Raw genomic sequence first — 26229 nt, 5'->3', positions numbered from 1 at the left:
ATGCATACTACCACATATGGATATGTAATACATGTAAAAAATATTTTAACATATTTAAACACCACCAAAATCGAATATGTACATATATTTAAGAAATATATCGACATACATTGCCTTCAGAAAGTATTCACACCCCTTGACCTTTTCCACATGTTGTGTTACAAAGTGGGATTAAAACTGATTTTGTCTTTTTTTTTTCAACAATCTACACAAACTACTCTCTAATGTCAACGTGGAAGAAAAATGCAAATAAATGTAGACTGTAAAATCACCCAGAGATATGTATATAATGATGAGATGCTCATGTCTCAGCCCTAACAATGGGAGTTGTTGTCCCAAGCTGTGGTCCAAAATAAGCCCATAGAAATGCATTGGGCTTATATTCGACAGATTTTGGTGAGAGCGAAACCTCTCTTCGCCTCTTCCTCTTTGGATCACCCTAGTACACCAAGTGTACTGAGAGGACTCGGACAATAGAAGGCGCTACTTGCTCTTATTTTCTATTGGGGGGGGGGGGAGACATTTTCTGAAAAGGATGTGAAATTGCAGCCTGATCTCATAGACTAGACATAACATAGGAAATGTAAATCCAGGACGCTCAAATGAGTATGATATGTTATGTTTGGTAAGGTTACATAAGACAGATGATTACTTAAGGCAAAAGCGAAGGTAGGGTGGTTGGTCGGGGTGGACAGGTGGGAGTATAATGCGAACGTCTAGCAACCCAAAGGTTGCGAGTTTGACTCTCATCACGGACAATTTTAGCTAATTACAAACTTTTCAACTGCTTACTGCTTTTTAGATACTTTGCAACTACTTACATGTTAGCTAACCCATTCCCCAACCCTAACCTTAACCCCTTTAGTTAACCCTTCCCCTAACCCTTTTAGACAACCTAACTCCTAAACTTAACCCTAACCTTAACCATAACCCCTAGCCTAGCTAACATTAGCAAGCTAGTTAATGTTAGCCACCTAGCTAGAATTCGTAACATATATGTTTTGCAAATTCATAACATATTCTAGGTTTTGCTCATTCGTAACATATAATAATATACATGTAATTGTGGTCCTCTGTAGCTCAATTGGTAGAGCATGGTGCTTGTAACGCCAGGGTAGTGGGTTTGATCTCCGGGACCACCCATACGTAAAAATGTATGCACACATGACTGTAAGTCGCTTTGGATAAAAGCGTCTGCTAAATGGCATATTATTATTATGATTATTATTATTATTATAATCCTAATTGTAATTTGTAACGTATCATACGAAATGGTTAATGGACAACCACAAATGAATACAAACCATACGAAACGTAACATATCATACTAAATGGGGTGTTGCGTATTTACGTAAAGAATAATATGAAATGCAATGCCTTATTTTCATAAAAGACCTGAAATGTACTATGTCAATCTCACTCTCGCTCAACTCAATAAATATCAAGTTAACACTGTCTAGCAATCAGAGGATAAAAATGGGTACCATGTATTGCAGTGTTTCCCAACCTTTTTTGGTTACTGTACCACCAACTGAATTTTGCTCTACCCGGAGTACCCCCAAAGTACCCCCTCATGTGCATTTTACCAGGAGGCCTATGGTCTCATGAGTCTTCTCAAGTACCCCCCTGTGGATAGGCCACGTAGCCCTGGTTGGGAACCCCTGATGTATTGTAACCATGTCTAGGACTATGTCTTGTGAATGTAAATGAGATAAATAATAATTTACAAAAACTCTCCAGCACAGTAAATGGCGCTACGGCATGCATTTTCTTTGAATACGTTTTATTTTCTTGACTCCTCCCACTTCCAAATAAGGAAACCACATCTTTCTCATGCAGCAGAAGTCTGTTGTTGACAGGTGAAGATGGAGCACTGAATGTCAAAAGCCCCAAGTTGAAATTCTGTTGAAGGCAAAATAATTATTTCATTTACACAACATTCAAGAGTGCTTAGGAAATGAAAAATCTACATAAATCCACAGAGATGTAACTACTGCTGTCATCCAAGGCCGTGTCACTACCTAATCAAGCCAAAGCAAACTAGCTAGTATCTACCGTTAAGTTCTTGACTTTTTCTAGCTAGTACTTTCCCAGTTGTAACGTTACAGTAGATAGCAAGCTTCAGAAGATTACTGCATGTTGACTTCATGCAATTTTGAGCTGTAGTTTAGACGCCGACTTCCACGGCCCAAAATAAACTATGTGCAGGAGATAACAAAACATGCGCTGTGTGTCACCGTCCTGCGTATCCCACCTGCCTTATCTGGGTGGGCAGAGCTGTCAGTAGCCTATATTCCTGTAGCATTGTCAGTTTTGTTGACTTGTTTCTCTTTTCCTACATAAACATGACTCATTTCCATTATTATACGTAAGTCATTGGCAAAAAGGCGTTTTCTGTACAGGGGAGTTTTGTTTTGTTGGATAGCAAGGAGCGTCAGTTTAACTACCCTGTCTAGTTATTTGATGGAAATGTGCCTGTCTGGGTGAAAGAGAGAACTTCCTCATAAACCCCAGTCTCACTCTATCTGGGGCAAAGTTCACAGTGGTAACCTGATGATTATGATTATAACTGCCAGATCTGAATAAATGGCTTGGATGGATGGCTTCGATTGTCCAGCAATCGACTTGCAAATCGTTCCTATGCTAATAATCCAAATATTCTGCTTAAAAAGACCTTGCACTGCCACCCTTAGCATGCATTATTCTTAGAGGAGGTCAGAACAAGCACAACAGGGATGTCACCAGAGTTTCATAACTAGTGGCTCAGCCCTGAAGACCAGGGGCTGACGGGGAACCGCAAATCATCGTATTTGCGGGTCTGAGAAAAACATAGCCTTTTCTAAAATAATTTCCTGCAATTCTACATCATTTTACATGACTGGAGACATTACAATAATGTTTTTATACCACAAAAATGCCAAGATACATTGACATACTGAGAAGAACGACCCATGTCTTAAATGCAACCAATAGCATAGGCCAATGAAAAGAGTGGATACACAGATTGTAGGCCAACAATATGAGGAGGAAATTATAGTGCACCGAATATGATGCTTTCGAATGCTGAGGTCGCATAATGCTCACTGACGGGGTTATGTCCAAGTTATGCTGGATACACGGTTCTTTTAGCACCCGGAACATCAGCTGGAGGAGCTCCTGACATACAATAAATGACCAAAAGTATGTGGACACCTGCTCGTCGAATATCTCATTCCAAAATCATGGCATTAATATGGAGTTGATCCCCCCTTTGCTGCTATAACAGCCTCCACTCTTCTGGGAAGGCTTTCCACTAGATGCGGGGACTTGCTTCCATTCAGCCACAACAGCATTAGTGAGGTTGGGCACTGATGTTGGGCGATTAGGCCTGGCTCGCAGTCGGAGTTCCAATTCATCCCAAAGGTGCTCGATGGGGTTGAGGTCAGGGTTCTGTGCTGGCCAGTCAAGTTCCTCAACACCGATCTCGATAAACCATTTCTGTATAGCCCTCGCTTTGTGCACGGGGGCATTGTCATGCTGAAACAGGAAAGGGCCTTCCCCAAACTGTTGCCACAAAGTTGGAAGCACAGAATCGTCTAGAATGCCATTGTATGCTTAAGATTTCCCTTCACTGGAAGTAAGGGGCCTAGCCCGAACCATGAAAAACAGCACCAGACCATTATTCCTCTTCCACCAAACTTTACAGTTGGCACTACACATTCGGGCAGGTAGCGTTGTCCTGGCATCCGCCATACCCAGATTCATCAATTGTACTGCCAGATGGTGAAGCGTGATTCGTCACTTCAGAGAACGCGTTTCCATTGCTCCAGACTCCAATGGCGGCGATCTTTACACCACTCCAGTCGACGCTTGGCATTGCGCATGGTGATCTTAGGCTTGTGTGTGGCTGCTCGGCCATGGAAACCCATTTCATGCAGCTCCCGACGAACAGTTATTGTGCTGGCTTTGCTTCCAGAGGCAGTCTGAAACTCGGTAGTGTCGCAATTGAGGACAGATGATTTTCACGCACTATGCGCTTCAACACTTGGCGGTCCCATTCTGTGAGCTTGTGTGGCCTACCACTTAATGGCTGAGCCGTTGTTGCTCCTAGACTTTCCACTTCACAATAACAGCACTTACAGTTGACCGGGGCAGCTCTAACAGGGCAGAAATTTGAGGAACTGACTTGTTGGAAAGGTGGCATCCTATGACGGTACAACTTTGAAAGTCACGGAGCTCTTCAGTAAGGCCATTCTACTGCAAATGTTTGTCCATGGAGATTTCATGGCTGAGTGCTCGATTTTATACAACTGTCAGCAAAGTGTGTGGCTGAAATAGCCAAATCCACTAATTTGAAGAGGTGTCCACATACAGTGGGGGGAAAAAGTATTTAGTCAGCCACCAATTGTGCAAGTTATCCCCCTTAAAAAGATGAGAGAGGCCTGTAATTTTCATCATAGGTACACGTCAACTATGACAGACAAAATGAGAATTATTTTTCCAGAAAATCACATTGTAGGATTTTTAATGAATTTATTTGCAAATTATGGTGGAAAATAAAGTATTTGGTCAATAACAAAAGTTTCTCAATACTTTGTTATATACCCTTTGTTGGCAATGACACAGGTCAAACGTTTTCTGTAAGTCTTCACAAGGTTTTCACACACTGTTGCTGGTATTTTGGCCCATTCCTCCATGCAGATCTACTCTAGAGCAGTGATGTTTTGGGGCTGTCACTGGGCAACACGGACTTTCAACTCCCTCCAAAGATTTTCTATGGGGTTGAGATCTGGAGACTGGCTAGGCCACTCCAGGACCTTGAAATGCTTCTTACGAAGCCACTCCTTTGTTGCCCGGGCGGTGTGTTTGGGATCATTGTCATGCTGAAAGACCCAGCCACGTTTCATCTTCAATGCCCTTGCTGATGGAAGGAGGTTTTCACTCAAAATCTCACGATACATGGCCCCATTCATTCTTTCCTTTACACGGATCAGTCATCCTGGTCCCTTTGCAGAAAAACAGCCCCAAAGCATGATGTTTCCACCCCCATTCTTCACAGTAGGTATGGTGTTCTTTGGATGCAACTCAGCATTCTTTGTCCTCCAAACACGACGAGTTGAGTTTCTACCAAAAAGTTCTATTTTGGTTTCATCTGACCATATGACATTCTCCCAATCCTCTTCTGGATCATCCAAATGCACTCTAGCAAACTTCAGACGGGCCTGGACATGTACTGGCTTAAGCAGGGGGACACGTCTGGCACTGCAGTATTTGAGTCCCTGGCGGCGTAGTGTGTTACTGATGGTAGGCTTTGTTACTTTGGTCCCAGCTCTCTGCAGGTCATTCACTAGGTCCCCCCGTGTGGTTCTGGGATTTTTGCTCACCGTTCTTGTGATCATTTTGACCCCACGGGGTGAGATCTTGCGTGGAGCCCCAGATCGAGGGAGATTATCAGTGGTCTTGTATGTCTTCCATTTCCTAATAATTGCTCCCAAAGTTGATTTCTTCAAACCAAGCTGCTTACCTATTGCAGATTCAGTCTTCCCAGCCTGGTGCAGGTCTACAATTTTGTTTCTGGTGTCCTTTGACAGCTCTTTGGTCTTGGCCATAGTGGAGTTTGGAGTGTGACTGTTTGAGGTTGTGGACAGGTGTCTTTTATACTGATAACAAGTTCAAACAGGTGCCATTAATACAGGTAACGAGTGGAGAACAGAGGAGCCTCTTAAATAAGAAGTTACAGGTCTGTGAGAGCCAGAAATCTTGCTTGTTTGTAGGTGACCAAATACTTATTTTCCACCATAATTTGCAAATAAATTCATAAAAAATCCTACAATGTGATTTTCTGGAAAGAAAATCTCAATTTGTCTGTCATAGTTGACGTGTACCTATGATGAAAATTACAGGCCTCTCTCATCTTTTTAAGTGGGAGAACTTGCACAATTGGTGGCTGACTAAATTCTTTTTTTCCCCACTGTACCTTTGTATATATAGTATACAGAACATTAAGTTATTTGAAATAAGTGTTTTAGACCTACTTATCTTTGCACCATAATTTTTTTGTTCATAAAGGTTTTATAGTGAATGGTGTTAATGGATGGTGTAAAAACTAGATGAAACGTAAATAACCTGTTTGTCCATAATGTCCAAGAAGGCTTTATCCTCCACAGATGGTGCTGGTTTATCATCGTCTTGTGTTTTGTCGAACACGGAACATCCCAGGCTGTCTGTGTTCACAGTTGTGCTTGGATCTCTCGAGTGCACTGTAGAGAAAGAGATGTGTTGCTGAGCTACGCTGCTGTAGTTCTCTTTCACCTGGATGATGTCAGGGCAAGGGCTCAGATAGGATGTGCGACCATTGTGAAGTATGTTTGTCCTGAACACGTTAACACTGGCTGGTCGGTGTGCCGTTCCCAGACAAACCTCATCCACGATGACCCACCCGAGGTGGAGTCGCTGTGCATAAGGAGTGTCGTGGGGCCCATTGAGTTGCTTTCGTACCTTGTGTACCCTTAAGATGTCTCATCCTAAGAGCAGGATAATGGGAGCGTCTGGGTCCACAGCTGGAATTTTGTCCGCCACTGGTTGCAGATGGGGATGACGATGGGCAATGTCGGTGAGGGAATCTCCATCCTATCGTCTGGCATCATGTCACACTATCAGAGTAGGGAGAGTGAGCTGCATGTGTCAGTCTATAGACTCCACCATGACGTTGACGGCTCTCCTGCCTGAAGCCTCTGTTACCCCAGAACAGGTCTTCATGGTGTATGGAGCAGAGTTGTCATCGATGTTGAAGAGATTGAAAAGCTCTGTCTTGGCCAGAGATTTGTTGCTCTGTTCATTAAGCACTACAGTCGTGGTCAAAAGTTTTGAGAATGACACAAATACTAATTTTCACAAAGTCTGCTGCCTCAGTTTTGATGATGCCAATTTGCATATACTCCAGAATGTCATAAAGAGTGATCAGATGAATTGCAATTAAATTTAATCCCCAAAAAACATTTCCACTGCATTTCAGCCCTGCCACAAAAGGACCAGCTGCCATCATGTCAGTGACTCTCTCGTTAACACAGGTGAGAGTGTTGACGAGGACAAGGCTGGAGATCACTGTCATGCTGATTGAGTTAGAATAACAGACTGGAAGCTTTAAAAGGAGGGTGGTGCTTGAAATCATTGTTCTTCCTCTGTTAACCATGGTTACCTGCAAGGAAACATGTGCCGTCATCATTGCTTTGCACAAAAAGGGCTTCACAGGCAAGGATATTGCTGCTAGTAAGATTGCACCTAAATCAACAATTTTTCAGATCATCAAGAACTTCAAGGAGAGAGGTTCAATTGTTGTGAAGAAGGCGTCAGGGCGCCCAAGTAAGTCCAGCAAGCGCCAGGACCGTCTCCTAAAGTTGATTCAGCTGCGGGATCGGGGCACCACCAGTGCAGAGCTTGCTCAGGAATGGCAGCAGGCAGGTGTGAGTGCATCTGCATGCACAATGAGGCGAAGACTTTTGGAGGATGGCCTGGTGTCAAGCAGGGCAGCAAAGAAGCCACTTCTCTCCAGGAAAAACATCAGGGACAGACTGATATTCTGCAAAAGGTACAGGGATTGGACTGCTGAGCACTGGGGTAAAGTCATTTTCTCTGATGAATCCCCTTTCCGATTGTCTGGGGCATCCGGAGAAGACAAGGAGAGTGCTACCATCAGTCCTGTGTCATGCCAACAGTAAAACATCCTGAGACCATTCATGTGTGGGGTTGCTTCTCAGCCAAGGGAGTGGGCTCACTCACAATTTGCCTAAGAACACAGCCATGAATAAAAAATTGTACCAACACATCCTCCGAGAGCAACTTCTCCCAACCATCCAAGAACAGTTTGGTGACAACCAATGCCTTTTCCAGCATGATGGAGCACCTTGCCATAAGGCAAAAGTGATAACTAAGTGGCTCGGGGAACAAAACATCAAAATGTTGGGTCCATGGCCAGCAGTGGCGGTTTTACACGGAGGCCGGGGGAGGCCCGTGCCTCCCTGGAAATGTCCCTGGCCACCCCTGTGGCCCCCCCGTGCTGACCAAATAAAAAATTATGAATTTATAACTATTTTACACGCGAGCGCCAAAAGCGGAACTAATGCAACGCTCTACACGGCAACGTTCTACACGGGTAAATTAGAGTGGCGCACCCGAAGGTCGAAGGTAAGCAAAACGATTTAATATCATAAGTGACTTGTTGTTCTTGCACATAGCCTACATGTTCCTTTTGTTCCTCACACATAAATTAAATCAAGTTTTTAAAATGTCTGGTCTCGATTTGTTTAGAAATGTAATCATATCTAAGCAAACTCATCGAAGCAGAAGCAAATATCCAAATGTTAGTAGGCTATCCTTGCTAGGTCTACACAATGTTGTGATGTTAACCACGTAACTTCATCCGTCTTGGCTGTTGCATCGCGATAACAAATACATTTTTAGTAAAGTAATCAACAGGTTATCTGCCAGTGTTAAGTAGGGAGGGATGGTTAGGTAACAAAATGTAATGCATGCCCCTACGTTTTTTCTTCTTCTAATAGTTATCATGAAACGAGGAAGGGACATAGTCATTTTTTGCCCCAGCAAACAAAAAAGTTAGATAGAGTTTATGATTTTATTCTTTTGAATTATCTCTGCCAAACATCTATGTACTACAAATCTTCAAGCTCCACAGATGTTTTATGGCATCCACTAAACCTCTTTAGATATTTGTAAATTATACAGTGTGATACCTTTCAACGAAAGTTTATTTTATTTTTTACCAACTATGATTTTTCCTTTTGAAAACAAGCAAAGCAAGAAAAAAAAGAAACAAAATCACTCCAATCATTGCACACTTGTGTCGTTCAGACTTTGCAGGTCCAGCTTTGACATGATGATCTAACTAACACTAATATTGTAACTAATATTGTAACTGAAATATGTATGATCCTATGATGAGCGATTGCTTACTTCCCTTTCACTCTTAAAAAATTACTGAAAAAAAATTTGTATAAAAAGGTATATGTAGTATATGTTTGTTTAGTGAGCATTCATGCTGTCATTTTTTCCTAATGTGAACTATGGTGGAAATGTGCTGTCCTAAATGGACTTGCCCATATATGTTGTAAAGCCTTTTTTTGTACACCTGCTCATCAACTGACAGTGAAGTACACAAAGACACAGACACACACACAGACACCTGTAATATTCTTGTTTTCATGTTGTTGCTGATATCCATCAGTGTTGTTCATATTGCTACATTGTGTTGACATGATTGTTGCTTTTAAACGAATGTTAACTTAATGTTTATTGTCTGCATCCTATTGGACTACTGGATGTTAATGTGTAACACGTTTCCCTGTTTATGTGCTTTAGCAATACTGTATGTCAATATGGTCATGCTAGTAAAGCCTCTTTGAATTGAATTTCTTTTCTGATTTGGTTTATTTTACCTAAATGGATACAGGGTAGTGTGTTTTGTTTATAAATCACTCAGAAAGTTTTCTTTCTTAAAACAAAATGTGGAATCAACTGTCCACAGTAGTGGGGCTTCCATAAATAGGAAATGGCACATTGTTGTACCCTTTGTTGTATCCTGGAGTTTTGTTCACATTGAATATGAACCCTGTATTTGTACCCTGTACTTTTTTTTTTTTTTTCATTTTTATGGCACTATCTCTCTTGCATCTGCACTCTTGTACAAAATACGTGTTATAATAAATGTCATATGATTTTAAAGTAAAATAAAGTTTATAATCTTTGAATATCATGTGTTGCCAGTTTTTTAACACTGGCCCCTCCTTGGCCCCCCTAGTAAAATGTGTCTAGAACCGCCACTGATGGCCAGGAAACTCGCCAGACCTTAATCCCATTGAGAACTTGTGGTCGATCCTCAAGAGGCGGGTGGACAAACAAAAACCCACAAATTCTGACAAACTCCAAGCATTGATTATGCAAGAATGGGCTGCCATCAGTCAGGATGTGGCCCAGAAGTTAATTGACAGCATGCCAGGGCGGATTGCAGAGGTCTTGAAAAAGAAGGGTCAACACTGAAAATATTGACTCTTTGCATAAACTTAATGTTATTGTCAATAAAAGCCTTTGACACTTATGGAATGCTTGTAATTATACTTCAGTATACCATAGTAACATCTGACAAAAATATCTCATAACACTGAAGCAGCAAACTTTGTGAAGACCAATACTTTTGTCGTTCTCAAAACTTTTGGACAGCTTTCTCTTTTTTCCCAGCTGGATAAGCTTTGACTAGGCATATTTTTGAACATGATCTTGGATTGGCTGCCTCCACACAGATCTCGGTACACTTTGAGGTGACTGATAGAAGAAGAGCATCTTCACCTTGCTCCCCGCCATGCTATTTCTCTGCTGTAGCGGTGTCTGTAGTTGAAGGGGCTGGACCTGGATGCAGAGCAGCAAGATGTTTGTCGCTGTCACACTCAGAGCACCTGATTGACACCTTACAGTCTTTAGCTCTGTGCTGAGTTGACCCACAACATCAGAAACAAATGCCATTCTCTTTGAGATATGATTTGCGCTCATCTAGAGTTTTGTATCCAAACCCACACCACTTTTTAAGAGGATGACGCTTGTTATGTATTGGGCAGTGATGGTCAGGGCTTTCAACCTTTGTCTTCCTGGGTTTGGTCTGGTGGTCTGAGGGCTCAGATGACACGTCTGTTTTGTGTACAGTCACAGGTGTCTTGCTGCTGTACCTGACAGGTTTCTACATTTTCGCAGACACCTTGGTAGTTGAAGAGTAGAGGGTGAAACTTTCTAGTTTGCCTGGTTCCTGATGAATCTCGAGAAAAACGAGAATGGTGGGAATGCTACCCGATAGTCCTCCTTGTATTTGGATCCCTGTGCTATCCATTTCTCTTGTAAACTGAATGGAAGTTTCTCTACTATAGTGTTTACCCCCCGGGATATGTCCAGATAAGCGAGGCCTGGAAGGTACCCTTCTACTTTAGCACACTCCAGTTCGAGAAGAATGTAATCCAGTTCTCTTAGTTTGTGATTGTCTTTGTTAGACACTTTTGGAAAATCATCAATTTTCTTCAACAGTGCATTCTCGATCACTTCGGGTGTACCATAGCACTCTTCTAGTCGTTGCCAGACCATGTTAAGCCCTGCTGTTGCATTGAGAATATGGACAAATGTAATTCTCTTTGCTTGCTCAGACGACTCTGCCCCTAGCCACTTGGTAATTAGATCTAACTCTTCCCTGGCTGATAGATTCAAGTCTCTGTTCGCATTGAGAAAATATGCTTTCCATGCCCAATAATTTTCAGGGAGATCATCAAACTTCAGGAGTCCGGAACTCACCATCTCACGGCGCAGTGTACTTGGTGAGGTCTGGTGCCACTTGTGACTCAGGGAAGCTTTGTGTCGGTGACTGGAAGTGGGCTTGTTTCCCCTTTATACCATGCTGCTGTTCATTTATTTTGAACAGAGTCTCTGCTCATGCTCCGTTGTTTGCTACTTTCTGGATTGTGGCATGTAGCTGGTTCAACACTAAGCTTGTGTCTCTACTTTAAATGGCAGTTCAGCAAAGTAGGGCCTAGCCTGTTGTTGCACATACTCACAAGTACGTTTGACTGGATTTAAGGGCTGTGTCCCTGTGTTGAGTTCTTTGTGGAGCTCTCTGCATTCTGACTACAGCTTCTTCAAAGGCTGCAGCTTCAGCCAACGCAGCAGCAGCTGCTCTCTCAACTTGGAGAACATATAAACTTGCATCGAGGTCAGCTTTTTGCTTCAACAAGCTGGCCTCCAGTTCCGCCTTTTGTTTAATCACAGAAGCTTCCTTTTCAGCATAGGAGACTTGAGCACAAGCTTGGCACGTGCTTTGATGGCTGCAGAACTCGCCGTTGAGGATCTGCTTGACTGTTTTGATTACCTTGATCTTGTAGACTGAGACTTGGTCTCAATGTGCTGAAGAGGCTCCCCCAGCTCTCTTACTCGCTCCTCTTCCTGTCGAACACTTGCCTCTGGTTGCTGCATCATAGACTGCTGGTCTTCCCTAGGATCAGAGGCTTTGTTGGCTAATGAACGTAGAATCATAACCACCACGTGCGATTATTCTTGTGCTTGAGCCCGCCGTGATGATGTTTTTTCACTATTCTGCCCTGGAATTGCGTTCCCATGCAAAACTAGACAGATAGCCAACAACTGAGTCTTCAATAAAACTTCCAAGGCGTGACTTTTCTTGAACGAATGTATTGAAAACATTTATGTTGTGAAACTGCAAAGTACAGAAAATAATATAGTTTAGTATTCAATTCACATACTGGAGCTTTACATTATACATTTCAAGTTGAAGTTGCATAAATACAAAGCATGTGCCAAGGTACCATGTATCTGACAAACCAGATAGATAATTACCATGAGTAGCAACTAGCCAACTCCTTTCATTACTCTAATAATGTGCAAACACTTCTGTACAATAACAAAGCATATTACACTAGCAACAGTAACAAACTATAGTATATATGTTTTACAATTCGCTTACAGTGAGGGAAAAAAATATTTTTGATCACCTGCTGATTTTATACGTTTGCCCACTGACAAAGACATGATCAGTCTATAATTTTAATGGTAGGTTTATTTGAACCGTGAAAGACAGAATAACAACAAAACAATGTTATAAATTGATTTGCATTTTAATGAGGGAAATAAGTATTTGACCCCTCTGCAAAACATGACTTAGTACTTGGTGGCAAAACCCTTGTTGGCAATCACAGAGGTCAGACGTTTCTTGTAGTTGGCCACCAGGTTTGCACACATCTCAGGAGGGATTTTGTTCCACTCCTCTTTGCAGATCTTCTCCAAGTCATTAAGGTTTCGAGGCTGACGTTTGGCAACTCGAACCTTCAGCTCCCTCCACAGATTTTTGTTCTGGAGACTGGCTAGGCCACTCCAGGACCCTAATGTGCTTCTTCTTGAGCCACTCCTTTGTTGCCTTGGCCGTGTGTTTTGGGTCATTGTCATGCTGGAATTTCCCCGTCCATCATCCCTTTGATGCAGTGAAGTTGTCCTGTCCCCTTAGCAGAAAAACACCCCCAAAGCATAATGTTTCCACCTCCATGTTTGACAGTGGGGATGGTGTTCTTGGGGTCATAGGCAGCATTCCTCCTCCTCCAAACACGGTGAGTTGAATTGATGCCAAAGAGCTCGATTTTGGTCTCATCTGACCACAACACTTTCACCCAGTTCTCTGAATCATTCAGATGTTCATTGGCAAACTTCAGACGGGCCTGTATATGTGCTTTCTTGAGCAGGGGGACCTTGCGGGCGCTGCAGGATTTCAGTCCTTCACGGCGTAGTGTGTTATCAATTGTTTTCTTGGTGACTATGGTTCCAGCTGCCTTGAGATCATTGACAAGATCCTCCCGTGTAGTTCTGGGCTGATTCCTCTCCGTTCTCATGATCATTGCAACTCCATGAGGTGAGATCTTGCATGGAGCCCCAGGCCGAGGGAGATTGACAGTACTTTTGTGTTTCTTCCATTTGCGAATAATCGCACCAACTGTTGTCACCTTCTCACCAAGCTGCTTGGCGATGATCTTGTAGCCCATTCCAGCCTTGTGTAGGTCTACAATCTTGTCCCTGACATCCTTGGAGAGCTCTTTGGTCTTAGCCATGGTGGAGAGTTTGGAATCTGATTGATTGGTAATTTCTGTGGACAGGTGTCTTTTAAACAGGTAACAAACTGAGATTAGGAGGACTCCCTTTAAGAGTGTGCTCCTAATCTCAGCTCGTTACCTGTATAAAATACACCTGGGAGCCAGAAATCTTTCTGATTGAGAGGGGGTCAAATACTTATTTCCCTCATTAAAATGCAAATCAATTTATAACATTTTTGACATGCGTTTTTCTGGATTTTTGTTGTTATTCTGTCTCTCACTGTTCAAATAAACCAACCATTAAAATTATAGACTGATGATTTCATTGTTAGTGGGCAAACGTACAAAATCAGCAGGGGATCAAATACTTATGCGTGAGTAAATGTAACCAACTAACATTGATAAGTAAGCAATTCTATCAGTAACAATATTATCATCACTAGCAATAGGCTTGAATTGAACTTACAAACAAATATTTTCCGAGACTGAAGCGTGACAAGAAACAGCTGCACAGAAAGAACTGTACCGTGGCGTTGTTTTTTTAGCTGCTTGTCCGCGTGCAGAATGACTACTACTTCCGGTTTTTGTGCAGTCTTTCTAAGTATCAGAACGCTCCACTAGGGGACGATAAACACCATGGAACACAATGAAAGTCAATCTTAACCACTATAATACAATAATCTGTTACCTTCTAACAGGATGGTAGCACAATTGGGTTGAGATCTGGTGACTCAGACACACACACACATACACACACACACACACACACACACACACTAAAACCCCTTATGCTCCTTTGAGACCCCTCTTTCAAAGTCACTGAGATCTCTTCTTCTAGCCATTGTAGACAAGATAATGGGCAACTGGGCATTTCTATACATGACCCTAAGCATGATGGGATATGAATTCCTTAATTAACTCAGGAACCACATGTATATGGAGGCACCTGCTTTAGAAATATTTTGTATCCCTCATTTACTCAAGTATTTATTTTATTTATCTAAAAATAACATTTATTCATACTGTATTTGGTCAATGTGTTCTCCCTCTCTCGCTCTGCCCCCTTCTCCCCTGTAGGAGGTGAATGACCCTATAAAGAATGACACGCTGGAGAAGGTGGAGGACCACACCATGGAGGGTCTGAAGGAGATGGGGGGCCTTCGGCCTGCAGGTCCTCACTGACATGGGAGGCCTGGAACTCACCAACACACAGGTATAGAGAGATGTATATATACAACTGTGCAGGCTTTTGTTCCAGCACAACTTTAACACACCGGTTTTCAAATAATCAAACAATCATAGTACTCAATCTGGACCATGATTAGTTGAATCAGGTGTTGAATCAGGCGCTTTAGTGCTGGGCTAGAACAGAAACCTGCGTACCGAGTAACTCTCTACTAGCAGACTTTGAGACCCCTGCTCTACACCATGCTAAATTGATGTTGTGTGATCCACTGACATCATGAATCCTGTCTCCACCAGTATGCCAGGATGGTGGAGATCGTGGGCATGGATGACTTGGGGGTTGGCATCACCCTGGGTGCCCACCAGTCCATCGGCTTCAAGGGCATCCTGCTGTATGGCAACCCTGCCCAGAAAGAGAAGTACCTGCCCAAATTGGCCAAAGGTAAGAACCAGCCAAAGACCCTTCAGGTTGAAACGTGGCATTGAATAAACTGTGAGAGCATTCAACAGTGACTGAGTATCTATTTATCTTTCAAGACAGCTGGAGCTAGTATAATTTTTTACCAGAAAGAATGGTGTGAATACTTAGTCAATCTCGTTCAACCACTATTCTTCAGACTGGCTTAGTCTTTGCATGGAGTTGTGGATCAAATAGGTCCTGTGTGTGGGACTGATGGATGTTGTACTTTCCTCTGTGTGTGTGTGTGTGTGTGTGTGTGTGTGTGTGTGTGTGTGTGTGTGTGTGTGTGTGTGTGTGTGTGTGTGTGTGTGTGTGTGTGTGTGTGTAGGAGAGATGATAGCAGCGTTCTGTCTGACTGAGCCGGCCAGTGGTTCTGACGCTGCTTCTATTAAGATCATAGCAGTACGCTCGCCCTACAGAGAGTACTTTACACTCAATGGAGGCAAGATTTGGATCAGGTAGGTGGACACACACACACACACACATACACACAAACTAGTCCAGGTTTTTTCTATCCACATGGGGGCAGTATTGTTCAGTATGCATTCACGATCAGTGAATTTATCCCGGGCATCAATGGTTTACATTTCGCCTATCTTACTGTCCCTCATAGCAATGGAGGCCTGGCTGAGATCTTCACAGTATTCGCCAAGACCCCGTGAAAGATGAGAAGACGGGAGAGATGAAGGACAAGATCACTGCCTTCGTGGTGGAGAGGAGTGACACAGTGAGTAGTTAGACGGGTGGATGAGGTTAGTGAGGGAGCGGGATTGATGATTCAGAGATAATGAGATGAATGTGTTATACTGACCTTTTCAAGTGGAAAATCTGGTTATTACATTTTCACAAATCCTCTGTTCTTTCTTCCAACCTTGCCCTCCTTCCCTCACCTTCCCCTCATCCCTCTCTACCCCTATCCTCATCTTCTGCTCCTCCTTCTACCCCCTCCCCTCCCAGTGGCCCCCCAGAGAAGAAGATCAAGGCATCCAACACGGCGGAGATGTTCTTTGATAACGTGCTCGTGCCCGCCGACTGCGTCCTTGGCGAGGTGCGTGGCGGCTTCGAGGTGGCCATGAACATCCTGAACAACGGACGCTTCGGCATGGCCGCCGCCCTCTTCGGCACCATGAAGGGAGTCAGTTATCAGTAATAATAAGTATTGACTTGAGTCCAACCACCCACCAACCCACCCCTGACTTTGCACCAGTACTCACTAATTTGACCATTCTGAATTTCAACACATTGGACAAGTGTAAGCAAAAAATAGTCACCTTTCTTTTAGGTCTTATGGTTTAAGATTGGAACCCATCCATGTGGGACTGGGCGGTTACCTTATTTGACTATATACCGGTATTGATACAGGAACCGGTTGGTGTTTACTTTACCTTCTATAATGACATTTCAATGTTTGTTTTGTTAAATGTGATATGCAACACCGGAGCGTGTAATGTCCGTTGTTATGGTTTACTCTGTTTGCTACTTGAATCGTCTTTCTCCTTCCTCCTGGTGCATGCTGCTTCCCACACCAAGCCCCGCCCCCTGTCACTCAAGGAGAGAGCAGTTGCTCGACCATGGAGTTACGAGTGCTTTCTTGCCGTTCATTCTGCAGTCTGCATGGTCAGATGGAGAAAGACATTGGTGAGAACGATGCTGCTTTCTACAAGCATTCTATAAACACTTCGTTTTTTCCCATAGGGGATTTTATAAACACTTAAAATAAGGGCTATGTTTTGTGTAGGCTTATGCTGCCGTGAAGTTTTGATAACCGTGAAAATTTCTCTAGAACAAGGTGACTTTTAATCAATATATTCTCCTGTATTTACCCCCCCAAAAAATTTGTAATGCTAATTAGCTGCTAATGTGGCTATCATAAAGAACTACAAATGCCATGATGATCTGGACAAGACCGCCGAATTGAGGCAAAGGTACGGATCTCTGGATCAGCTATCTAATGTTAGCAACATTTTAAATGAATAAATTGGCTAAATTCCTTTCAATTGACAATTCTGTGAACTGTCTTGTGCAGGTTTTCAATTGACACAATACCTGTTAGCAAAGGTGCCAAGCTAGAGATGATGTGCAGGAGCTTGCAGGGATTTGTGGTCTTGCATGATGTCTATGTTGATGCTAATTAGCATTTTTGAATCTGAGAGTAAATAGAGCCGAATATATTGATAAAAGTCACCTTGTTCGAGAAAGATTTACATGGTTATCAAAATGTCACTCCAGGGTGAGCCTACACGAAACACAGCCCTTATTTTAAGTGTTTCTAAAACTCCCTCTGGGAAAAATGAATGGTGGAAAAACGATTGGAACCATTTCCCTGTTTGACCGCTAGGTTATATGGGCATTATGACATCTCCATTGTGGGGGTCTATAGAGCCTGGTACCAGTGCTGTTGTAGGCCTACATAAGCATGTTGTTTGTGCAAAGGTATCTTCCAAATCAGAGAGGAATAGGCAAATCATGAATATGTTAGCTAGATAGCTACATGAGGTAAGAAAACATGTAATGTAACATCTAATTAGGGTCCCCTGGAAACACTGACCAACACTTAGGTTCCTACTCTATCGAGAATTCCTCCCTGGCTTATTCATTTGTTGTCATGCCAAACAATGTATTCAAGGTGCTGCCCACTATATTCCAACTATAGAATTAGATGTATCTTTCTATTTCCTTGATTCCAACAGTTCACCAATTATCTAGGCCTAGATTTGTTGCCCATATTGTGCCGCTCTGTGGGGCACAGTGTGGAAATGATAACAAAAGTGCAGAAATGTATGAAAATGCTGATTTTTTTTTTTTTTTGGGGGGGGGGGATTTGCAGTTGGATTGAACAGTATAAAACATTCAGAATGGAGAAAGCCCCATTGAAATCACTTATATAGGGTCATGAACTACTCATAAAGAATATTCAGAACTTTTATTATTCAAAAACCTGCACACTGCTCTTGCGAGTATCACTGCTCTTTATTAAGCTTTACATATTGGCCTCAAGGCCTTCATCAGAGCTTATTTTATTCAAAAACATCAAACACCGTCAAACTGTAACAGATGTGAAAAATATTGAGATATTATATTTTGTCTATATCGCCCAGCCCTACTCCCACGTGGATAATGCTAATTGGTAGTATTTGACTTAGCATCCCTTCAGCAGAAATGCTTTCTCTTTCAGTTCCTCTCAGTCTCTCACTTTGTTGGCAAGCTAACACATCTTTTTATGTTCCCTTCAATCTGCTGCCTTTTGCCACTCTTGTTTCCTTTGTAGTGGTTGGGCTGGAATTTCCCCATCATAGACTGTACTGGTTGACACCGGTTTCTACAGTGCCATATCCTGTGGAAGCTTTAGGGTGCAGCGTGATTACATTTATGTATTTATTATAGAATTATTTACAGATTATTTATTTGCAGGAGCTGTGAAAATGTGTTGGAAAAAGGCAAATAATGATGTTACTAACGAACAGTACACAGTACAACTGCAAAATGATATACAATCAAGCAAACACCCCAGTTACCATAAACAAAGACGTTGTAGTGAAAGTGTATTCTGTGGTGGGTCTTTCTCAATAGCTTGGTTATTTTGCTACTTCTAGCCCCCGTTCTAGCTCTCCCCTCATGGTTGTTTGAGAGGCAAGCCTTCAGCTCACCCCAACCCATAACACTTGGTTAAGGCCTCAAGTCTGCCTTTGCTTCCTCTGTTGCTAAAAGCACTGATGAAATCCCCCAATAAAAAAATACAACTTGTGAGCAGTCAAAATGACTGCATTAGCGGTTCTAGTGTTAACCACAACATTAACATATGAGTGTTCTCAGAATTGGCACAAACAGACTGCAATCTGAGAGATAAAACATCACACCTTCATGAAGCCCATGCCTCCCATGATCTGAATGCACTCATCAGTTAGCTTCCTGTTGATAGAGAGAGACAGTGTCAACATGTACACACACCGCAGGATCATTCATTTCTCAAGAAGGCTCTCCAATAAACATGCCCCCGACATTTTGAAAACCACAACTCTGACACAGACATTTCCACTTCCCCTGTTTAACAACTAGACTTCCACAGAATAAGGAAGATCACAAATAAACATAGAGAAACAAGATAGCAGACATTGCTGTCCAATGGATGGGGGTGAATACTTACAGAGGCAAAGATCTTACTGATGGCAGCTTCAATCTGGAAGTCAGCAGCTCCACTATCCATGTTCCCTCTGATCATGTAGGCCATGGACTGCATGGACCACAACAGTGATAGTTGCCAGCCAATGAAAATTAGAGGGTGTGTGTGTTGTGTGTGTGGTGACCTCTATGACATAGTGCATCATGGCCATGTGGGCCACCTTCTCCTGGATGGCTCCATAGTTGTGGATCTTGTTGCCAAACTGGATCCTGTTGGCAGCATGGTCCACCTGAGGGAGACAGGTCCTAATGAGCATGACAGGGATCTGGCTTAAGACCTCAAAAAGTCCTCAAGGTATATTCATGTACTCTTAACCCACAGTAAGAGAGTAGTTTTCCTTGCCACCATTGTGCTTTGACTTCTACCTATTGGGGTTTCCAAAATAAATGCCCCGAAATCTATAAAAGGTTGAATTGAGTGTCACAAATACTATTGTTCATTGTCACAAATGGAGGAAGCTTATACTTAGTCTAGCTTTGTCAGAGAAAGAGGACTGTGAACAATAAGAAACATCACATCTTGAGACACAGGCTTGAATACTGGGTCTTGTTTACATGTTTAGGGGGTTGCCATTATTTAAGTCATGTCCTTGACTTTTTCTAAAGACTATACAGTATAACACACTGTTGGTGTTAGAATCTTAATATCACACAGAACTGGAGTTATAACCAGTTTTAGGAGGGCATGTCATTTTTTAAAATGGTTTTCTGCAGTTGCCCCTCCTCCTGACAGTAGGGCCTGCTCAGTTGAAAGTGCAGTGTCCAGCTAATAATCACCCCGATAATTGCCTCGAAACTAATTTCACACATAACAACAGACGAAATAAATTAAGTAAAGTATGATGGGGAGAATGGGTGAGTTGATGAGAGAGGGGAAGCAACGATGCCTAATCATGTAACAACCTATTGTGAATGCAGAATAAGGCGGGCCGTTCTATTGTATTTATACACTAATTAGAATAATAAAATAGTATGTACCCTATATCAGTCCACCGACTCAAAGCAGTCTTATCGGTGTACTCTGGCCTACTTGGAGTAGGCTACACAGTGAGAGCGTGCGTAATTGTACATGCTGAACGGCTTTCAATATCTGGGAAAATATCCACGTCAGGCAGCAGGTGAGCGAGTGTAAGAGAATGTAGTGATGAGTCTTGTGGAACCTTATGTTGGCAAGGAGAGAAATGTCACCATGGACAATTTCTTCACTTCACTGTCATTGGCGAACAAGTTGCTTGCAAAGACAACAAGTCTGGCCGGCACCATGAACAAACTGAGATGGGAGCTTCCTCCCTCTGCGCAATATAAGGCACCTACACAGTCATTTTACTCCACAACGGTGCTGAAGAATGACAAGATGACTGGGACACAATAATGAGAAATCCGGAAACTCTTACGCACTACAACCAAATAAAGGTATGTCAAAGTGAGTCAAGTAAGTGAAAGTTACAAAAATGGTTATATGTTAGGACAAGGGATAACCGCTAAATGAAATCCAACTGATGCCATTGCCTGAAGACGCAAACAAGCACCAGCTGACAATAATTGATTATATTTGACTGCTGTCATATCGACACTTATATTCATTATAATGCCATTATTGCTTTGTGCTGAGTTTCACTATTTATCAAGGCCACTTGGCGCTTATGATGTTTAGGCTACTGATGTTTTCATCATTTGACCAGGTGTCTTGACTATGGTTGGGGTATTTTTGATATTACGTCTTTTATAAAAAGAAGCATTTACCGTGTTCCAACATATGCTTTCTTTTTCATAATTGTAACAAAGACACTCCACAAATAAAGTTAATTGAATTTTTGTTATTATTATTTTTTTTTTACATGTAGCCTACAGTGACATAAACTAATGAAAATCCTATTGTGGTATTTACAATAAATACAAATCATATTCTAATGTTACCCAAAGCCTTCATAAACGTAACCAAATGATTATTATTTTTGTGATAGCATATATGAAACTTATTTATTACACTGTTTGAATGTTGCAGTCACGAAGACTGCTCATTAGCTTTGAAGGGTCCCTCAAAACCCAGCAGTTCTAGTGTTAAGAGATGCACATCATGTTGTCATGTTAGGGGAACAACCACCAGGCCCTTTAGACAGACAGACACAGACACACCCACACCCACACACACACAGCAATACACACCTCAGCAACCTAAGTCATGCTGAAACAAGACACTGTTGTTAGGGAGCGTGGAAACATTGCAGAAAACGACATACAAGTTCCTAGGAAAAAGTTGTGAAAAGATCGTTGAAGATGAGGCAGCAGCAACAGAGGAGCCTTGCTGTGCTAAAATGTAGGTCACAGACACAATATAGGCCACTGTTTGTAAAGGTATGTATTTAAAAAGCCTGCACACCAAGTAGCTCTCCCATACTGTGTAAGTCGTCCTCTATTAGTTATTGTACTCTCTACAGTTGACCACTAGTCAGGAATACAGCTGCTCAGCTAAGTATTAGTAGAGTATAAACTGGGTGGCTCGAGCCCTGAATGCTGATTGGCTGACAATCGTGGTATGTCACACCATATACCACGGGCATGACTAAACATTTCTTTTTACTGCTATAATTACTTTGGTAAGCAGTTTATAATAGCATAGTAGATCTGGCCAGTGTGTACACGAGGCCAATAGACACTACAGTATGTACCACCTAGTCTATTTTCAGAGCAGCGATAGTTTCTCTTCCACTAACGCTCAGCTCACTGTGTCTTCTCAGAGTGATACTGTCAGAGACAAAAACATACTCACTGCAAGCGGAGGCTCTGTTGCATCATATTGTTGGTTCAACATCCAACTGGCCAAACTGTTCACTGTTCATGGGATAGTTCAGAAAATAAATAAAGATGTCTAAGTTGTTAAATTGAGCTTCACGCAATAGTAATATTAGTAGTCAGTCTTAGCTTAGATTCAACCTCCTTCTCAACTTGAGATGTTGACATGTTTTGTTGTTTCTCTTCCTTTCTGACTTAATGTCACGCCCTGACTCTGGGGACTCGTATTTGTTGAGTCAGGGTGTGTATTTTCTGTGTGGTATGTTCTATGTTGCATTTTCTATGTTTAGATCTAGTTCGTGTAGATCTATGTTGGCCGGTGTGGTTCCCAATCAGAGGCAGCTGTAGCTCGTTGTCTCTGATTGGGGACCATTCTTAGGTAGCCTATTGGCACTAGTGGGTTGTGGGATCTTGTTCCGTGTTAGGAATGTTTGTTTTGTGTACCTTGGACTTCACGTTTCGTTTGTTTATTGTTTTGTCGGTTGTTTATTCATTAAAATAAACATGTACGCATATCACGCTGCGCCTTGGTCTGACCCGTCTGTAAGCGAACGTGACACTTAACCATTATAGCATTACTCTTAAGATGTGAATCTAGCTATACAAATTGAACACATTGTGTGTGTTTGTGTGTGTGTACAGAATACAGGTAACCAGCTAAAGAGCCAACAGAAGGCTCTGAAGAACCCACTGGGCAATGCTGGGGTGCTGGCTGGAGAACTCACCAAGCAGGCCAAGAGGTCAGTCACACACACACTTAACGAACACACACTTTACGAACATCATGCATTGTTCCTCCATCCTTCTCTCTCCCTGCCACTGTGTGTAGGAAGGCAGGTTTGGGCACAGGGCTGACACTACAGGGAACCCATAATGGAGACCTGGTGAGTGTATTAGTGTGTGTGTGTGACTGACTGTACGTGTGCCTCAGTTTGCTGTTAATATTATTTCGCTCTGTCTGTGTTCTGTGGACAGTTGAAGCCAGTGAGCAGTTTGGAGCTCTTGTTGAAGAGCTGGTCCTCAAACACGGCAAGAGGATCCTAGTTGAGTAAATAAGTGCGCTGTCCACGTGACTGGATAGGTGCTGCTATAACAGTGGATTGGATGTTGATACTGTGGTATGTAAGCCACTGTAGTGTTACTGTTACCTGGTGTACAAGTTTGATAAGTTCTGGGTGGAGGAGGAGCCTGAGAGCATCATGGAGTTCAACCACTACAGGGAAAAGTTCCACGACAATATCAAGATTCAACTACTGGACCCTGCCGTCGCCCTGACAGATAGTCCAAGAAGCACCTGACCGACCAACCGACTGAACTGGATTCGCTTGGACCTAATTGGGACCACCAGCACCTCAATACACTACAACGTACCTCCAAATCTATAAGGGACATTTTGAGCTTGCCATCTCTTCGATCTTAGTTTAGACCCAATCTACACACCTTTTTTCTTTTGGTATAAATTAGTGACTTTCTTGAAGCAAATAAAGTTAATAGCTTTAGAAATAAGTAAGACCAGGAGACTGGAATTCAACCCTCTGCCTCAAATAATGACCATTCCAATGCTTAAAATATTTTAAAAGGGGGAAATACAATATTAGGGTACTAGTGCTATGTAGTTGATTGGCTATGCACTTTTCAGTGGACTGGCAAAGGAATTACACAATAGTTTGAGGAAATGGAGATTGGTTAATAATATTAACTAGCTCCCGAGTGGCGCAGTGGTCTAAAGCACTGCATCGCAGTGCTAGCTGTGCCACTAGAGATCCTGGTTCGAGTGCAGGCTCTGTCGCAGCCGGCCGCGACCGGGAGACCCATGGGCGGCGCACAATTGGTCCAGCGTAGGGGAGGGTTTGGCCGGCAGGGATGTGGGTTTGTTTCCCACGGGGGGCCAGTATGAAAAAAAAACAAAAAAACAAAAAACGTATGCATTCACTAACTGTAAGTCGCTCTGGATAAGAGCATCTGCTAAATGACGTAAATGTAAATAAATGTAGTGGTGAACATGGTTGTTGTGTGATTGTATCAATCCAAAGGGTGTTTGATTGTATGACTATGTTTGTTTGTCATTGGTACAGATGCGCAGTTTGTGCTGAAGAGACTTGCTGACAGTGCCATTGACCTGTACGTCATGGTGGTCGTCCTGTCTCGGTATAAAGTAGCACACTGCTACACACATACGCAACCTCTCTCTCTCTACCTCACACGTTCATCATCACACTGTGTGTCGGTTGAAGGCAGCCCCCCGCACCTCGCCCCCCGCACCTCTCTGATTCAGAGGGGTTGGGTTAAATGTGGAAGACACATTTCGGTTGAATGTATTCAGTTGTGCAACTGACTAGGTATCCCCTTTCCTTTCCCAGGGTGTCCCGTTCCCTGAGTCGGCGTCATCTCTCTGTCCAGCATGAGAAGATGTTGTGTGAGAACTGGTGTGCAGGTGCAATGTTCTGTCTGATTATAGATAAAGACAAGTACTCCTCTTGCCTTTCTCTGCTTGTCTCCCCACCGTACTCATTTAACCTTCTCCTCTTCTTTCCACTCTCTCTCCTTTCTCTCCTCCCCTCGTCGGGCCCATGAGAGGATTATGCAGAACATCAAGACTGCGCTGACGCAACGCCGAGCAGATCTTCAAGAACCTCCGGCTCTGGGCTTCTAAATGCCCCCTCTCATCCCTCTTCTTTCCACTCTTTATTGCCTCTCCCTCCTCTTTCTATCAACTCTGCTCCTTCCCCTCTATCCTCTTCTCTTACATAAAACTCTCCCTCTTTCCACTCTCCTCTCTCTCTTTAACTATAGCCACACTCTTTTTCTCTAACATTCAGACCTCCACCTCTGACCTCCTTCTCCATCTTTCACCTCTGCTCTGTGTATTTTAAATCAGTTATATCATCCTCCATATAGTACCAAGGGACTGAATATGACACCCGATTACTATTTTGTACATTGTAGAATAATAGTGAAGACATCAAAACTATGAAATAACACATGGAATCATGTAGTAACCAAAAAATTGTTAAACAAATCAAAATATATTTTATATTTGCAATTCTTCAAAGTAGCCACCCTTTGCCTTGATGACAGCTTTGCACAGTCTTGGCATTCTCTCAACCAGCTTCATGAGGTAGTCACCTGGAATGCATTTCAATTAACAGGTGTGCCTTGTTAAAAGTTAATTTATTTCCTTCTTAATGCATTTGAGCCAATGAGTTGTGTTGTGACAAGGTAGGGGTGGTATACAGAAGATAGCCCTATTTGGTAAAAGACCAAGTCCATATTATAGCAAGAACAGCTCAAATAAGCAAAGAGAAACGACAGTCCATCATTACTTGAAGACATGAAGGTCAGTCAATACGGAAAACTTCAAGAACTTTGAAAGAGCAGCCGAAAAAAACATCAAGCGCTATGATGAAACTTGCTCTCATGAGGACCGCCATAGGAAAGGATGACCCAGAGTTACCTCTGCTGCAGAGGATAAGTTCATTAGAGTTAACTGCACCTCAGATTGCAGCCCAAATAAATGCTTCACAGAGTTCAAGTAACATACACATCTCAACATCAACTGTTCAGAGGAGACTGCGTGAATAAGGCCTTCATGGTCAAATTGCTGCAAAGAAACCACTACTAAAGGACACCAATAAGAAGAAGAGACTTGTTTGGGCCAAGAAACACGAGCAATGGACATTAGACCGGTGGAAATCTGTCCTTTGGTCTGATGAGTCAAAATGTGATATTCTTGGTTCCAACCATCGTGTCTTTGTGAGATGCAGAGTAGGTGAATAGATGATCTCCGCATGTGTGGTTCCCACATGAAGCATGGAGGAGGAGGTGTGAGGGGGCTTTGCTGGTCTGTGATTTATTTAGAATTCAAGGCACACTTAACCAGCATGGCTACCACAGCATTCTGCAGCGATACACCATCCCATCTGGTTTGCGCTTAGTGGGACTATCATTTGTTTTTCAACAGGACAATGACCCAAAACACACCTCCAGGCTGTG

The 26229-nt window shown here is 42.6% G+C and overlaps 1 pseudogene across 1 annotated transcript in view; it reads left to right on the top strand.

The window, feature by feature from the left end:
* The window catches only part of LOC311132585 (very long-chain specific acyl-CoA dehydrogenase, mitochondrial-like), a 48484-nt pseudogene extending 22420 nt beyond the window's left edge, over positions 1-26064 (top strand). The window contains exons 3-13 of the transcript in view: positions 14697-14832; positions 15102-15246; positions 15593-15722; positions 15878-15991; positions 16222-16399; positions 22879-22976; positions 23066-23120; positions 23373-23517; positions 24312-24384; positions 24597-24662; positions 26046-26064. The product of the transcript in view is annotated as a very long-chain specific acyl-CoA dehydrogenase, mitochondrial-like (transcript). The remainder of the gene's footprint in view (positions 1-14696; positions 14833-15101; positions 15247-15592; positions 15723-15877; positions 15992-16221; positions 16400-22878; positions 22977-23065; positions 23121-23372; positions 23518-24311; positions 24385-24596; positions 24663-26045) is intronic.
* The last annotated feature ends 165 nt before the right edge of the window (positions 26065-26229 follow it).

Source organism: Coregonus lavaretus, assembly GCF_964263955.1.
Source record: "Coregonus lavaretus genome assembly, chromosome: 7".
NCBI classification, from domain to species: Eukaryota; Metazoa; Chordata; class Actinopteri; order Salmoniformes; family Salmonidae; genus Coregonus; species Coregonus lavaretus.
The sequence above is the reverse complement of the archived record's forward strand: the minus strand, read 5'-3'. Positions and strand labels throughout refer to the sequence as shown.